The sequence below is a fragment of the Triticum urartu genome, chromosome 7A (genome assembly GCF_056163025.1).
Source record: "Triticum urartu cultivar PI428250 chromosome 7A, HENAU_Tu73, whole genome shotgun sequence".
Classification (NCBI taxonomy): domain Eukaryota; kingdom Viridiplantae; phylum Streptophyta; class Magnoliopsida; order Poales; family Poaceae; genus Triticum; species Triticum urartu.
In genome coordinates this window covers 430,174,264-430,192,867 of record NC_141879.1, presented here as the reverse complement: position 1 = coordinate 430,192,867, position 18,604 = coordinate 430,174,264, and the positions used below count along the sequence as shown (strand labels likewise).

General features: G+C 42.9%; 1 long non-coding RNA gene across 1 annotated transcript; it reads right to left on the bottom strand.

The window, feature by feature from the left end:
* Positions 1–580: 580 nt before the first annotated feature.
* LOC125519763 (uncharacterized) lies at positions 581–3,024 on the bottom strand. The gene is made up of 2 exons (XR_007288310.2): positions 1,579–3,024; positions 581–843 (listed from the first exon to the last, which is right to left on the bottom strand). It is a non-coding gene; the product is annotated as an uncharacterized LOC125519763 (long non-coding RNA).
* Positions 3,025–18,604: the final 15,580 nt, after the last annotated feature.

Sequence of the window (18,604 nt, the reverse complement as noted above, 5' to 3'; positions counted from 1 at the left end):
AAATAAACTTGGATTTCTTATATAACTAGGTCAGTTTACAATGAACAAAGTTGATGTGAGTTCATAACTAGGTCGGTTTACAACAAATTCAGTACACTGCTTGACAAAGTAGCATCTAAAAATTCAACATCTAAAAACAAAACTATCTTTCTGTAGTAGAACACACTCCAGCCTATCTTGAGATGGGCAATAGTCTGGCCAAGCTGCAGGCATTTGTATAGAGGTTGCAAAATCTCCATCTGGATGACCCTATAGTTTCTTCAAAGATGTATTTCTAGTTAGCCTTTACAACCACCTCGTCTAGATGACCCTAGTTTCAACAACGATTAGTGAAAAAGTTCCAGAACTTGGACAACAGTGACATTTACACATATCATTAATGCTCCTCTTGACTTCTCTGTCCTGTTTCTCTGTCAGAGATGCATGGCAAAATGTAAGCAACAAAAACTATAAGATGAAAAGAGGAACAGTAGTTTGAAAGGTACTCCTCATGCTCCCATCAGCCACGAACTAAATAGAAATGACCATGAACTAAATAAACACTTCTCTATGGCAGTGGTAAAAAAAGCCCCAAGGAAGATGACATTAATCATATTAGAGTTGATGGATCCATTCTTCACTGGATGGTGAAGTGATAGTGATATGGACGCCCAGTAGTTTCAAACAAGAAATCAAAACACAGATATGTGGGTGCTTCAGGTCCCGGAAACCGCCACCCATCTCTGCAAGGACTGCCTCTTCACCTCGTCCGTCTTCTACACAGTGCTCTCCTGGCAGGGTGTCCATTTGAGTCCAAGTCTAGCGGCTACCTTCCCCTCCATTGAAGCCTGGTGGGAATGTCTCCTAAAGTTATCCAGCAAAGACAGTAAGAGGCGTCACAACGCCACGTAAAAATAACATTCGGAACACAACAACCCAGACAGGAAACAAGGCAATAAGGAGTATACAAATTACAAAAATTCCGAGTTGAAAAGAAAAGCAATCAGTAATGTGAAAACTGCAAGTATTCATGTACACATAGATTTCTTTTTATCTGTATAGAACGAGTAGTAGTATCATGAAGAACAACCAGAAGGCAAAATCTTCCAGTTTTCATTAAAATACCCAAGAGGTATATGCACATCAAAAAGAAAGTACATTTTCTTCAAGCTCCTCAACTTCCAAAATTTTCTAAATACACGTTCATATGAGAGCTAACAACAACTTTTTATATTTTGCAGGGAGAGAGTTGGCTATTTCCAAGCTAGAAAATTCATCATCCAATTCATTGATAAGCTTCTAGTCCTCAACAAATGAATTGATAAGCTTCCACTGCATACTCAAACATGGATAATAAATGTATCTCTGGATCAACTAAACCTGTAGGCTAGAACAACGTGCTAACACACAATAGTATAAGAAACTTGCGTAGATACAATTGCTATATTTTAGAAAGGGCTAGTTTATTGTTGTTGTATAAAATACTTGAGCTTTATATAATTTTCTTGTTTCCGGATCAATCTCCAGGTTTTTTCATAGCAGAGGCATATATAACATTTCCACGTTATGCACAGGAAAGGAGTGTTATGGCTGTCTTACATGCAATATTCATCAGTAAAGGAGGAACCGTGATCCACTTCAACAAATCAAATTGGACATCTGCTCAGCGCCGCAATGATTTGCCCTCCAAAAACTAATCAGCAAAAATATTGATTGTATTAACAACAATTAGCTTCTTTACATGTTGAGCAGTAGCTGCACACATTGGGGAGAGCTCTCTTAGTCAGGATCTCGACTTCGTGAGGATGCCGAGGCGAGCTCTTGGACAGGTACATAAGACACCTCCACATCCCATAATCCCATTGGTATTAATTAGTCAGAAAATTAATCAAACAACTATCTGCTCTGAGCAACTTGCCCAAAACAGAACGGTCTATGTCTAAGACGGCAAGTGAAAAAGATACCAACTGTTCAATGCCGTCAGATATTTCACATTTCAATCATAGTGCAAAATGCATCAGGCTATGAACAAAACAATACACGATTTGTAACAACAAGTCAGAGGCAACCAATTGCCAGAAGATTGTTACTTCCAAACAGAGAAGAGACTACATAACAATGATTAGAGTGGGACTTCAGACTCCGTGTTTAAATAGAGATCTATATCCAATTAGGGATTTGGGGCAAAAGAAATACAGGGCATCAACCCCATCCATAGAGGAGGCGTTGAAGAGATCTGTACTGAACTCACCAACACGTACTGGAGCAAGCAACCGTGGCAGCCGGCCGGAGGATGGAACGAAGCGGTCACGGTCGATCCAGTGCCGCCGCGAGCACTGCTCATAGTGCCGCCGCCAGCACCACCTGAACTGCCGCTGCAGCCAGCCGGCCACCACAAACCATGCTTCCCAACATCTAGGCCACGACGCGCTCACCACGCCGCCGTGGCCGCCAAGCACCAGGCCGTCGCGCACCCGTGGTCAACCGCCCACCCTCAGGGACGCCCAGCCTATCCGTCGACCACCACGCCATCATTCCCGCTGCCCACTCACTAAGCCGCCGACCACGACGCCGCAAGCCAGCTAACGCAAGCGAGTCGCCGCCGAAAACCGCAGGGATTGAACTTGGAACGGAGGATGCATAGGAGTGGGCTAACCCCACGAACAGAAAACAGTTTTTGCGAACTTGAAAGGGGAAAATCTTACCTCGTCACAGAAAAGATTTACCTCGCTCCTCATGATACGGTTGAGGGTCGGCACAGCGCGTGCGGAGGTGGGCTCGAACTGGCGCGGTCGATCGATCAAGGTCACCCTGGGTTACTAATAGACTTTCTATATATTTATATATATATATATATAGGAAAATGGGTTAGTACTCCTAGGAGTACATACTTCTAGCCATGTGTCTCTTGTTGAATTTTCCTAGCATCATATCCATTTAAATTTTGATTTAAATAATAATAGTAAAAAGGCTAGGTTGTTGGCGCTCCGATTTTCTAGTCATTTTATTTGCTAATTCAACCACCTCTGAGCTTATCCGTTTCTACACCAGTTGCATCGACATCTAATGGCGGCGGCCGCTCGCACGGCCGCACGGGCCACATCACCGGCTTCCAGAAGAAGGAGATCCCTCGGCAGTGGCCTGCATGGAAGCAGACCAGCGGCGCACTGCTAGGATCAAGTGAGGAAAATGTTTGTCGGCGGCTACTTGCACATCTAGATACGTCGTGATTTTCTTCTGTCTTTGATAGAGGTTCTAGTTTCTTCCCGTGTGAAAACTGACATGATGAAACCCCCAACAGGAGAGCCAACAGACTAGAGAGCAGAGATGATGTGCGGATTTTATCAATATTTCCATCTAATTCTAACAGCTGCGTGTGATAATGGACCGTATGGACTTGTATTCTACAACGGAGCTACACAAGCGATGTCGGCCGTCGACGCCCCACGGCTCAAAGCATGATGAAGCAGCAAGGGCAGGAGAGCCGCAGCATCTGCCGTGATGGTAGCACGTGGCCACAACTCCCATAGTGCGCAGCTCCTCTGAATGGACGTCAGATCAGAGATGCTACTACAAATATAATTCATGAGTTGATTGCTTGTTACTTCATGCATCTTCAACTGATGGCGTTTCTTGAAGCATTTGTCTCCTAATTATTTTGTCTACATGTACGGAAGATGCAGAGTGAAGTACTAATCTATGATTATTTGTTTGCTACGTAACTATGCTCCTGATCTAAATACTAAAGTTGTATACGTTGTATCAACTCACCTGATCTAAAATATTGTACTGCTACTTTGTGCTTTCTAAAATATGTTGTATGTACTCCCTTGTTTTCTAACAAATGTAGTATATACTCCTTTGTTTTCTATCAAATGTAGTATATAGTTGCCTTGGAGCATATATTCTGATGAAGTATATACTTATTTTCATTACAGGCAATTCATGCTGCTTCCGAAGGAAAAAAACAGTATATACTTCCTCTTTGGAACTTAAACAGTATATAGTCCATAAAAATTAAGCAGTATATACCCTGTAAACGCAATACACAATCCTTCAAATAAAAAGTATATTCTCCAGAAAAAACAGTATATACCACCCATAAAAAGCCTTGGCGTACTTCTTAAAATTAAAGTATGTACTCAAAGAAAAAATCAGTATGTACTCCTTAAAACAACGCAGTATATATTCCTTGGAATCCGTATATGCTTCTTTAAAAAGCAGTATATACCCCATAAAAATATATAGTCTTTTTCAAACTTCTGTGTGATAAGCGTCTTTATGGATATACTACTCCATTTCATCCAACAAAGTAGACATCATGCATTATACTACCAGTAAATTATATCCCGATTCGTGATTAATAATTAAATAGTACTGCACACACGCTCCCATGATTCTAGTCAAGTAGTTCCATGCATGGCTGCATGCACGCATGGTCACATAACCAATTTAGTTGCATCCAAGCGGTTAGTTTGCTACCGGATTGGATCAACCCAAAAGTATCCGTTAAGAGGTGGGAGTATGTACTCTTGGGAGTACAGAAAAGGTGTTTTATATATATTGCCAATGAAGAACAACAATGAAAAGAGTGAAGACATTGCAAGGTTGAAGAAAAAGAACAATTGATGAATTTCAAAAATGAGGAAAAACTTAAATTGAAGATTTTCAACTTTTGATGGTGGCGTGACCCACCGTATAAGAATGATCATTTCAGACACTGCGTACAATTGTCGTAGGGTTCTGAAAATCAAATTCTTCGTTAATTTCTTCACACTTAGAGTGTTAGTATTCATTGATTGAAGAAAAACGTTTCTTCGTGTGTTGCACATCTAAGTCATCAATTTTGCATAAGTGTTAGGATGTGTGTCCTTTTCATAGGACATTCGAAGATTCTAGGATATTTAGCTCACACCTCAACTTGCTAAATCTTTTCTCATCCAAGCGCTTTGTGAAGATATCAGCTAGTTGTTCTTCAGTCTTCACATGCTAAACAGAGATGTCGCCCTTCAACACATGATCACGAAGAAAATGATGACGAATCTGAATGTGCTTTGTCTTCGAGTGCCGAACGGGGTTATGAGCAATCTTGATGGCACTCTCATTGTCACAGTAGAGAGGCACATTCTTCATGTTGACGCCGTAGTCCTTGAGGGTTTGCTTCATCCATAGCAATTGAGCACATCAAGAAGCAGCAGCAATGTACTCAGCTTCAGCAATAGACAGTGATACGCAGTTCTGTTTCTTCAAGGACCAACAGACCAAGGATCGTCCGAGGAAATGGCATGTGCCTGATGTTGACTTGCGGTCCACACGATCACCATCATAGTCAGAGTCTGAATATCCAATGAGATCAAAAGCCGAGCCCTTGGGATACCATAATCCAAGTGTCGGTGTGTGAGCTAGATATCGAAGAATATACTTCACAGCCTTATGGTGTGATTCCTTCGGTGTAGCTTGAAATGGGACACACATGCAAACAATAAGCATAATATCTGCCCTAGATGCACATAAATATAATAAAGAACCAATCATGGAGCGGTATACCTTTTGATCGAAGTCAATAGCATTTTCATCAGTGCATAGATGGCCATTTGGGGGCATAGGGATTTTGACTCCTTTGCAATCTTGCATGCCGAATTTCCTCAGTACATCCTTGAGGTATTTCTCCTGAGATATGAATATGCCATTGCGCTATTGACGGATTTGAAGACCTAAGAAGAATTTCAATTCTCCCATCATAGACATTTTATATTCTTGACTCATCATATAGGCAAATTCATCAATGTAACGTTGGTCAGTACAGCCAAAAATGATATCATCAACATAAATTTGGCATACAAACACTTCACCATCATAAGATTTAGTGAAAAGAATTGGGTCAAGTGAACCGGGTTTGAAGCCTTTCTTCATGAGGAATTCCTTCAAAGTATCATACCACGCTCGAGGGCCTGCTTGAGGCCATAGAGGGCCTTATTGAGTCTGAAGACTTTGTTAGGATGCTTTGGATCTTCAAAACCTGGGGGTTGAGCAACATGTACTTCTTCCTCAAGCTTACCATTGAGGAATGCACTTTTCACATCCATTGATATAAGATGATATCACGATGGTTAACATAAGCAAGTAATATGCGAATAGCCTCAAGTCTAGCAACAGGTGCAGAAGTTTCATAGAAATCAATTCCTTCAACCTATGTGTAGCCTTGAGCTACAAGTCGTGCCTTATTCCTCACCACAAGGCCATTTTCATCTTGCTTGTTGCGGTAGATCCACTTTGTGCCAATGATATTGTGCTTGCGAGGATCTGGACGTTTGACCAGTTCCCAGACGTTGTTGAGCTCGAACTGATGTAATTCCTCTTGCATAGCTTGAATCCACTCGGGCTCCAAAAATGCTTCATCTACCTTAGTGGGCTCTGTGATAGAGATGAAAGCAAAGTGCCCACAAAAGTTAGATAAATGTGAAGCTTTTGAGCATGTGAGAGGACCTGGTGCATTGATGTCGCTGATGATTTTCTCAATCTGCACTTCATTTGCAACACGAGGATGGGCTGGTTGTCGTTGAGGAAGTTGATCAGCATTTTCTTCAGCACCATTTTCCTCAGGTGCATTAGCATGACGTTTTTCACATTCTGGAATGACTTCTTCAGCATATTCTTCGGTAGGAATGACATCCTCTGTAGCCTTGAACTTGACGGATTCCTCGGGTGATTTTTCATCTAGCACAGGAGGTAGGTGCTCTCTTTGCAAGCCATTAGTTTCATCGAATCGCACATCTACAGTTTCAACAACCTTGTGGTGAACGTTGTTAAAGACTCTATAGGTCTGCGAGTCCTTTCCGTAACCAAGCATAAAACCTTCATGTGCTTTCGGTGCAAATTTAGAATTGTGATGAGAATCTCTAATCCGACATTTAGCACCGAAGACTTTGAAATAACTCACATTGGGTTTCTTGTCAGTGAGGAGTTCATATGCAGTCTTCTTGAAGAATTTGTGAAGATATACCCTGTTGATGATGTGGCACGTAGTATCAATTACCTCAGGCCAGAAGCGAGGAGGCGTCGTGTACTCATCAAGCATAGTGCGGGCCATCTCAACAAGAGTCCTGTTCTTGCGCTCCACGACGCCATTTTGCTGAGGAGTATAAGGAGAAGATAACTCATGAGTAATACCAAGTTCATCAAGATAATCATCAAGACCAGTATTTTTGAATCCAGTTCCATTGTCACTTATGATGTGCTTGATCTTCACATCAAAGTTGGTTGAAGCCCTCGAGGAAAATCGTTTGAAGACTTCCTGCACTTCAGTTTTGTAAGTGATGATATGCACCCATGTATAATGAGAATAATCATCAACAATGAAAGCCATATAAAGATGCAGCATTAGTAAACGTGGCATAGTGAGTAGGGCCAAAGAGATCCATGTGAAGCAATTCAAATGGACGAGTGGTAGTCATGATGGTCTTCGCTGGATGTCTGGCCTTGGTCATCTTTCTGGCTTCACAAGCTCCACACAAATGGTCCTTGAGGAATTTGACACCCTCGATGCCAATGACATGCTTCTTCTTCGCCAGCGTGTGCAAGTTCCTCATCCCAGCATGACCAAGTCGTCGATGGCATAGCCAGCCTTCTGAAGCTTTTGCAAGTAGACATGTAGCAGGTTGTGGTCCTGTAAAGAAATCAACAATATACAAATCTCCTCTCCTAAAGCCTTCGAAGACTTTGGAATTGTCAGCTTCCATGATCACAACACAACAATACTTCCCAAAGACAACAACCATATCAAGATCACAAAGCATTGAGACAGACATGAGGTTGAACCCTGAGGACTCGACAAGCATGACTTTGTCCATGTGTCGATCCTTTGAGATTGCAACCTTACCTAGACCCAATACCTTGCTTTTGCCTTTGTCAGCGTAGGTGATATGATTCAGATGTGATGGAGATAAAGCAGAGTCCATCAATAAGCTCATGTCACCAGTCATGTGATTTGTACATCCACTGTCGAGGACCCACTCAATGGCTTTGGGTTGATCATCCTGTAGATGAATTAGTGTAGCTTACGAACTCATATACTTCATCAGTGAAGAATATGACATCAAATTCATCAGATCAATTCCGTCAAGAAAGAGAACAGGTAGAGTAGTATGAGGACGTGAGAAATGAAAATTCATTTCTTCATGATTAGCTTGCGTCCTTTCAAGCATATTTAGGTCTCCAGCAAATTCTTCAGATGTTTAAGTTCGTCTGGAGACCTGACCCTGCATAAGAGATTAGTTCTTTTTCTTCACCACCCACATCTGAAAGGGTGGCAAAGAGTTCATCATTCTGCGAGCTCCATAAGATAACGGTGGCATTGAAGCCATTCCACTTCGTTTCACATAAGAGGAGTTAGGGTAAGCATATGAATAAGCAGAGAAATTCTTTGATGACTTATGAACATAATGGTTAGAAGAATAATGCTCATATTCATAGCCCTTAAATCTTCCCTGTGAAACAGAAGGGTTAGCATGATGATGTTCATATGAGGACTTTGATCCTTTTGAGGAATTTGATCCACGTGAGGAATTTGGTCCGTATGAGGACTTGGATCCATATGAAGAATTTGGTCCATATGAAGAATTTGATATGGGGTTCCTATTCTTCACAGGTGGTGTCATGATGACATTCACCTGAAGATTTTCAAGGCACCTTTTGGGAACCCAGATTTTCTTCATAGGGGAACCGTTCCTGAAGTTAGTGCCAACATATCTAGAAAATACTTCACCATTCTGATTTTTGAACAGTTTATAGTTAGAGTCAAATGATTCATCAGAAGAATATGAAGATTCACATGTAAAGCCAGATAAAGTAGATCGATCCACTGAAGGCCCCTTTGCAGCAACCCATGATGTTTTGGGATACTGCTCAGGTTTCCAGTAGGACCCATCCGCATTGAGTTTCCTCTCAAAGGCAATACCCTCTTTCCTAGGGTTCCTATTGAGGATTTGCTTCTTAAGCACATCACAAAGAGCATGATGCCCTTTAAGGCTTTTGTACATGCCTGCCACATACAATTCCTTCAGCCTTGCATGGTCAGTGATACTAGCAGCATCCTCGGATGAGGAATTAGTGATAGCAGAGACCGTTGAAGAATTTGCAGCAATAGAAGCATTTGAACATTCAGGTGAAGAATTAGCAGTTTCACATTCAATGCATTTCAAACATGGAGGAATAAATTCTTCCTGAGTAGCGTTGATTTGTTGAGCAAGTAATGAATCACGCTCCTTCTGAAGATCTTCATAACTCACTCTTAACTGCTCAAGATCTTGCTTTCTTTGAAGAAATTCATAAGAAAGCTTCTCATGATCATATAAGAGAGTGTTATGATGACTCTAAAGATTGTCAAACTTGGACTGAAGTCTCTGAAGATTTTTAGTCAAAATTTTCGTGCGATCCATTTCCTCCCCCAACATATCATCGCTTTTATCTAGCATGTTTTGAACTTTTTCAAGAGCCTTTTGCAGTTTCACAGCAATCTTAGCAAGTTTAGAATAGCTAGGTTTGAGGTTTTCATGAGATTCATCCTCACTTGATTCAGAGGAGGGATATTTGAGTACCTTTGAACCTTTGCCATGAAGCAATAGGTGGGAGCGTAGTCATCATCCCCGTCGTCAGTACTGTTGGTGAGGTCCTTTTTCTCAGAGTTGAAGATGGACTTGCTGACGAACGCGGTAGCGAGGGCCAGGCTCCCCACACCAGACTCTGACTCCTCGGATTCCTCCTCTTCCTCATTTTCGTCAGATTCAGCCTCAGAGTCCATTTCCTCGCCAATGAATGTCCGATCCTTCTTGGAGCTGCTCTTCTTGTGAGATGAAGACCTTGAAGTTTTTGATGAAGAGGACTTTGAAGATTTCTTCTTCTTATTTGAATCATCAAAACTGTAGTCCTTGTACTTCTTCTTCTTTGATTCCTTTTCCCACTGAGGACAATCGTGAATGTAGTGACCGGGTTTCTTGCATTTGTGACGGAGTCTCTTCTTGTAATCACGGGATGAGGAATCTGATCTTAAGTCATCACTTATTGAGGATTTTCCAAAACGACCACGTCTTGAGAACTTTTGGAATTTCCTCACGAGCATTGCTAGCTCCTGGCTCAGTTCTTCAGGATCTCCAAGGCTGCTACCAGAATCTTCACCTTCAGATTGATACACTGCCTTGGCCTTCAGAGCTCGTGATCTGCCATAGCTTGGTCCATAGAGATCTCTCTTCTCAGCAAGCTGGAACTCATGAGTGTTTAGCCTCTCGAGGATATCAATGGGATCAAGTGACGTATAGTCTCCACATTCTTGTATCATCAATGTCAGAGTATCAAATGAGGAATCAAGCGATCTCAGCAATTTCTTCACCACCTCATGGTCGGTGATGTCAGTGGCACCAAGTGCTTGAAGCTCATTTGAGATGTCAGTGAGGCGATCGAAGGTTTGCTGAACATTTTCATTGTCGAGTCTTTTGAAGCGGTTGAAGAGATTGCGAAGAACGTCAACTCGAGAGTCACGCTGTGTTGAGACTCCTTCATTTACCTTGGACAACCTGTCCCAGATAAGCTTTGCTGTCTCCAAGCACTCACTCTGCCATACTGCCCTTTGCTCAGATGACCACATATGATGTTCTTTGCTTGAGAGTCGAGTTGCTTGAATCTCTTCACATCAGTAGCATTGATGGTAGGAGTGACAGAGGGAACGCCATTTTCCACAACATACCAGAGATCGTTGTCAATTGCCTCAAGATGCATGCGCATCTTATTCTTCCAGTAGGGGTAGTCCATCCCATCGAAGGTAGGACACCCAGCAGAAACCTTGATCATACATGCGGTCGACATAACTAAAACTCCAGGCGGTTAAGCCAAAATCACACAGAACAAGGGAGTACCTTGCTCTGATACCAATTGAAAGTGCGTTAAGTCGACTAAAGGTGATTTTTATGAATTCTTCACTTAGGAATTTTAGGGTGAGGAAATTCCTAAGAGAATAACTACTTGCAGCGGAATAAGTACTCAGATGCAAACATAACAGAACATAAGCATGGTCATCATTATGAAATGAATACAAGCACAGAGTACAAAAAGCATAAACACAGGATAAACAGGATGAAGACAAACTGACTGGAGAAATTGAACTGGGGAAATTGAGAAAGTCTTCAGTCAAAGTCTTCGAACAGATATGAACAAGCAAACAACACGGTAATGAGGAAGTGGAAGAGTTGAGGAAATAGAACCAGTAGTCTGGTTGGAGCGGCTAGGTATTTATACCTGAGGACACACAGTCCCGGACACACAGTCCTCACCGTATTCTCCTTGAACTAAGGTCACACAGACCTTGTCCAATCACTCATGGTAAGTCTTTAGGTGACTTCCAAACCTTCACAAACTCGGTCACTCGGCGATCCACAATTTCCTATTGGATGCTCTAGATCATGACGCCTAACCGTCCGGAAGACGCACAGTCTTCAAAGGTAACAAGCGTCGGATCCACGCATGATCAATTTCTTCAGTGACGCTCAATCACTTTGGGTTTGTAGGTGTTTGGGTTTGGGTTTTCCTCACTTGATGATTTTCGATCAAAGTCCTCAGAGGATGGGATGCTCTCAAATGACAAGTGTCAGTTTCTCTTGGAGCAGCCAACCAGCTAGTGGTTGTAGGGGCGGCTATTTATAGCCTAGGGAGCAGCCCGACATGCTAAGACATAAATGCCCTTCAATGATATGACCGTTAGATGGGTAGATATTTTGGGACAGGGACGCGTAGCACAGCAACGGGTGGAAATTTGACTATCAAATTCCTCATGGCTATCATGTTCCTCACTTGTAGGTAATCCGCACTGGCGAATTCCTAACTCCTCAGTCAGAAAAAATTCCTCAGATACCAAAAGAACTTCATCTCTGTCACTGAAGAAATTGACTGAACTGTATGAGATTTCCAATGGCTTCACTTGAAGGGATTGGTAGGTGTAGGATTTTGAGTTGAGCATCACTTGGAAACTTTTCCTTAGTATTTCCTCGACCCCCTTTAACAGTACGGTGTTTCCTATGACTCAAGAAAGACAAAAAAGAAACTACGAAAACAAAAGTCTTCACGCTTCATGTTCCTCGAATGAATACCGTGTCTTCATGGTCACACCAATTTCTTCACTTTCAAAGTCTTGAGAAAGCCTTCAGAAATCCAAAGTCTTCAATCGAAGAACTTCATTTTTAGGGGTCGACTTTCTCGGTAAATATCAATCTCCTCATAGACTTATAGACCTGTGTACACTCACAAACGCATCAGTCCCTTAACATATAAGTCTTCAATACATCAAAATCACTAAGGGGCACTAGATGCACTTACACATATCTCTCAACCCGAGCATCTTGAAATATCAAACTCATCATAGACTTATAGACCTGTGTACACTCACAAACACATCAGTCCCTTAACATATAAGTCTTCAATACATCAAAATCACTAAGGGGCACTAGATGCACTTACACATATCTCTCAACCCGAGCATCTTGAAATATTAACTTCAACTCTTGGAACATATCAAAAATAGGGGAGCTTATATTGCGAGCTATTGATCTACAACATAGATATGCAAAAAATATCAAGACTAAGTTCACGATAAATTTAAGTTCAATTAATCAAATTACTTAAGAACTCTCGCTTAAATAAACATCCCTCAAGTTATCTAAGTGATACATGATCCAAATCAACTAACCCATGTCTGATCATGACATGAGATGGGGTAGTCATCAATGGTGAACATCTCTATGTTGATCATATCTACTATATGACTCATGTTCGACCTTTCAGTCTCCAGTGTTCCGAGAACATGTTTGTACATGCTAGGCTCGTCAAGTTTAACCCAAGTATTTTGCATGTGAAAAATTGTCTTACACTCATTGTATGTGAACGTCGAGTATATCACACTCGATCACCACGTGGTGTTTCGAAACGATGAACTGTAGCAACGGTGTATACTCAGGGAGAACACTTTTATATAGAAATTAAGTGAAGGGATCATCTTATAATGCCATCGCTGTTCTACGCAAAATAAGATGCATAAAGGATAAACATCACGTGCAATCAAAAATGTGCCATGATATGGCTATCATCATCTTTGTGCTTTTGATCTCCATCTCCAAAGCATCCTCAACATCTCCATTGTCACCGGCTCGACACCTTGATCTCCATCATAGCGTCGTTGCGTCGAGGTCGTCACGCCAACTGTTGCGACTACAACCATCGCTAACACATAGTGATAAAGTATAGAAATTACATGGCGCTTGCACTTCATACAATAAAGAGACAACCCTAAGGCTCCTACCGGTTGTTGATATTACAGAACATGATCATCTCATACATCAACATATATCACACCATATATTGACCATATCACATCACAACATGCCCTGCAAAAACAAGTTCGACGTCCTCTACTTTGTTCTTGCAAGTTTTACTTGGCTGCTACGAGCTTCTAGCAAGAACCGTTCTTACCTACGCATAAAACCACAACGGCGATTCATCAAGTTTGATGTTTTAACCTTCTTCAAGGACCGGCCATAGACAAATTCGATTCAACTAAAGTTGGAGAAACAGACACCCGCCACCCACCTTTATGCAAAACTAGTTGCATGTCAGTCAGTGAAACCGGACTCATGTGCATGGACATGTAAGGTTGTTCCAGGCCGCTTCTTCGCACAATACCGCCAAATCAAAATAAGACGTTGGTGGTAAGCAGTATGACTATCACCGTCCACAACTCTTTGTGTTCTACTCATGCATGTCATCTACGCATAGACCTGGCTTTGATGCCACTGTTGGGAATCGTTACATGGAAAACAAAAAAAATTCTACACACATGCAATGATCTATCCATGGAGATGCATAGCAACGAGGGAAGAGTGTGTCTACATACCCTCGTAGACTGTAATCGGAAGCATTTTTCAACGCGGTTGATGTAGTCAAACTTTTTCGCGCTTCAACCGATCAAGTACTGAACGCACGACACCTCCACGTTCTGCACACGTTCAGCTCGGTGATGTCCCTCGCCTTCTTGATCCAGCAAGACATTGAGGTAGTACATGAGTTCCGTCAGCATGACGGCGTGGTGATGGTGATGGTGAAGTGATCCTCGCAGGGCTTCACCTAAGCACTACGAGAATATGACTAGGGGTGTAAAGGGTGGAGGGGGCGCCGCACACGGCTAAACAAATTGTCTGTTCTATGCTAGGGCACCCCCCCACACATATATATAGGTGGGAGGGAGAGGGGAGGCTGCCAGGAGGCGCCCCAAGTAGGCCGAATCCTACTTGGGGTCCTCCCAAGTGGCGCACCCCCCTGCCTTATTTGTCGGAGGGGGAAGGAAAGAGGGGGAGGGGGAAGGAAGGGGGCTCCTATTCCCTTTCTTTCCTTTCCTCCTTCCCCTTTCCTTCTCCACCTTGTCCGTCCCATATGGGGAGCCCTCGTGGCTGGTGCATTTCCCCTCTTGGCCCATAAGGCCCATATCTTTTGCCCGGGGTGCCCGGAACCCCTTCCGGAGACCCGATAAGTACCCGGTAACCCCCGAAACACTTCTGGCGTCCGAATACTATCGTCCAATATATCAATCTTTACCTCTCGATCATTTCGAGACTCCTCGTCATGTCTGTGATCTTATCCAGGACTCCGAACAACATTCGGTCACCAAATCACATAACTCATATAATATTATATCGTCATGGAACGTTAAGTGTGCGAACCCTACGGGTTCGAGAACTATGTAGACATGACCGAGACACCTCTTTGATCAATAACCAATATTGGAACCTAGATGCGCATATTGGCTCCTACATATTCTACGAAGATCTTTATCGGTCGGACCGTTATGACAATATACGTGATTCCCATTGTACATCGGTATGTTACTTGCTCGAGATTCGATCGTCGGTATATTCATACCTAGTTCAATCTCGTTACTGGCAAGTCTGTTTACTCATTCCGTAATACATCACCTTGTGACTAACTCCTTAGTCATTTTCTTGCAAGCTTATGATGTGTATTACCGAGAGGGCCCAGAGACACCTCTCCGATACTCGGAGTGACAAATCCTAATGTCGATCTATGCCAACTCAACAAACACCATCGGAGATACCTGTAGAGCATCTTTATGATCACCCAGTTACGTTGTGATGTTTGATAGCACACAAGGTATTCCTTTGATATCCGGGAGTTGCATAATCTCATAGTCGAAGGAATATGTATTTGACATGAAGAAAGCAATAGCAATAAAACTAAACGATCATTATGCTAAGCTAACGGATGGGTCTTGTCCATCACATCATTCTCCTAAGGATGTGATCCCGTTATCAAATGACAACACATGTCTATGGTTAGGAAACCTTAACCATCTTTGATCAACGAGCTAGTCTAGTAGAGGATTAGTAGGGACACGGTATTTGTTTATGTATTCACACATGTATTTAGAATTCCGATCAATACAATTCTAGCATGAATAATAAACCTTTATCATGAATAAGGAAATATAAAATAACAACTTTATTATTGCCTCTAGGGCATATTTCCTTCACTTGTGACGAGAAATCCCGTCACCACGTTGACACCTGCAGGCTTAGCAACCAAAGACCAACTTCCATTTTTCAATTAAGCATTATACTCCTCTAACATTTCCTGGTGGTAATTAGGCTTCAATGCTGATTTTTATGAGTGTGGTATGGGAGAAATTTGTGATGTGGGTTCGGTTGTAAGAAAGAGTCGGTGTGGCATATAGTAGACCATGAGTAATGTGAGTAATCATCCAAGATTATTGAGTAATATTGAAATCCAGAAAAGCTTACAACTGGGGAGATCCATAAGTCACAATGAATAAGCTGAAACGGTGCAGTGGTAAAGCTACGAGATTAAGGAAAAGCAAGATGTTGGTCGATGACCTAACTGACAAGCCTCGCACACTGAGGTGTGAGTTCTATTACAATCAGGAAGAAAACCACGAGCTAAATGAGCTAGAGAGGAGCTTCTATGGTGTCCCAAACGATGGTGCGGAAGATGTAGTCGCGGAAAGGACAACACGTCGAGGAAAATCGTTGCTGAGGAATGGGTATAGGTCACAGGTGCTACTAGAGATCATGACGATTTTCCTGGTCCGAAGATCCTTCACAACAAAGCCAAAAGGAAAGAATTCAACCACTACATAATTGTCAATAGTAAACTTCCAAAAAAATAAAATTGGTAACGACAAAAGGAGAAACTAGGGCATCATGAAGGGTGAAATTGTGGGGGTGAAGAGTGGTGGAATCAATGGTGGTGATCAGCATGTGGTGACCATTACCAAAAATTATGCTAGTAGTAGCAAGCTTTAGAGAACAATAGAGCAAGGTTAAATTACCAGGGTTGCCGGTGACGTGGGAGGACGCTCTGGTGTCCATGCACCATTCAAAGTCATGGTTGGGGAAGCCGTGCGCTCATCATGGCGGGCTGGTCCCAAGACTGAGGAGCAGGCTGGTAGGGTCACGGTGGAGCATACGACCCGGAGGAGCCGGCTACATGAGTGAGTATACATGGGTGTGGCTACCGGGGCGAGGCCCGAGGACGCCGGCTGCATTGAGGGGCACCTAGGCACCCTGTGGAGAGGTAAGGGCCATGAAATATGGGGCAAAGTACCCCATGAACGGCTGATGGTGTTGCACGGGACCGCGTCCTTGCGAGTTGCGGCGACCAACGCAGCTAGGGTCACGACCAAGGCCTCGGCTGCGATCACTGTTGGCGATGTTGTCGTTGTTGTTGTTGATGCTGGGGCCTTTGCCATTGCCGTGCCCAGGCTGCCGCAGGATCACCAGCGCGGTCGATCGGCACCACCACTAAGAGAGCCGCTAGTAGTGAGGTTGAGAGTAGAGGTGCTCTCATCCACCGCGCGCTGCGCATGTGACTCCTCCGCGAGAAGCATGCGAGAAAGGACGATGTCGAATGCGGGAGGGGCACGATGTCGTCGAGGATGACATGGATGGTCTCAAGGCACCAGTCGATCCCATGGAGGAGTTACATGGTGAGATTGACATTTGAGGCGGGCTTTTCAATGTCATCAAGCCCGTCAACAAAGCACCTTGAGGCATCGGGCGTACTCGGCGACAAGAAGATCACCTTGATTCAGGTTGCGGTATTGTCGGTTGAGCCGCATGTGCTTTACGCAGTGGTTGGCAAGGAAGTAGTCGTGGAGACGGCGCTAGAGCTGATACACGATGGTGTCTTCCTCCATGGGAAACAGGTCCAGTAGAGAGTCAGCGACCGCAGAGTAGATCCATAGGGCAATATGGACATCAGTGACACACCAGAGATCATCAGGGAAGGCCAGCGGTGCCTGTCAGACGTGGTTGGGGCGTTGTACTTGAGGAGGACAAAGAGAAAGAAAGTGTGCCACTTGTGGTACTTGAGGAGGATGAAGAGAAAGAAAATTCTCCACTTCTGGTAGTTATGCCGGGCGGGGTCAAGTTTGTAGTTGATGTGATCACCCAGAAAATTGCTGCGGCGAGAGGCAGGAGGAGTGGCAACGGCGGCTGATAGGGTGAAGCTGGTGAAGAGGGGCACAAAGAGCCTGAGGAGGGGCATCGAGAGAGGAGGCGCCATGGTTGGCCCACCAGAAAAGTATAGAAGATACCAGAAAGGAGGTTCGAAGAGTTAGGCTGAGAGAGGGATGAAGAGGTGGCCCAGGACATGGACAAAGAGGAGGAAGAGTGTATGGCAGCAGAGAAGGGTTGGCCATGCTCAACCATGGAGGCAACTGATACCAAGCTAGACCAAATAATGATCGAGTCATGTCGATCAAGGAGAGTTACAATGTACTTCCTTTGTCTCATAATATAAGACGTTTTTTGGATCGAGTCGTGTCGATCAAAGAGAGTTACAAGGTACTCCCTTTGTCCCATAATATAAGGCTTTTTTGACACTACACTAATGCTAAAAAACGTCTTACATAATGGGACAAAGGAGTCCTGTATATTTAAGAGAGATAATCAAATGCCCTATACCAAGCTAGACCAAATAATGATCGAGTCATGTCGATCAAGGAGAGTTACAATGTATTTCCTTTGTCTTATAATATAAGACGTTTTTTGAATCGAGTCGTGTCGATCAAAGAGAGTTACAAGGTACTCCCTTTGTCCCATAATATAAGGCTTTTTTGACACTACACTAATGCTAAAAAACGTCTTACATAATGGGACAAAGGAGTCCTGTATATTTAAGAGAGATAATCAAATGCCCTATACAAGTGGCATGCAAGGCCTGGTGTCAGTTGAGATCGTGTAAAAAAGGAACAACATCTGGTGACCAGGTAAAATACAACACATGTACATGTTTAATAAATATGTTTGATTTGTTTCTGTCTATTTACATACAACTATTTGTTCCGAGCACATGCAAGCTTTTAAAAACTCGAGGGTTCTAAGAATTTTAGAGTGTAGAATTTTAAAATGGAATCTCTAAAAAGAGATGTACTCCCTTCGTTCGGAATTACTTGTCGTAGAAATGAATGTATCTAGACGTATTTTAGTTTTAGATACAACCATTTCTAAGACAAGTAATTTCGAACGGAGGAAGTATATATTTAGGAGGAAGTATA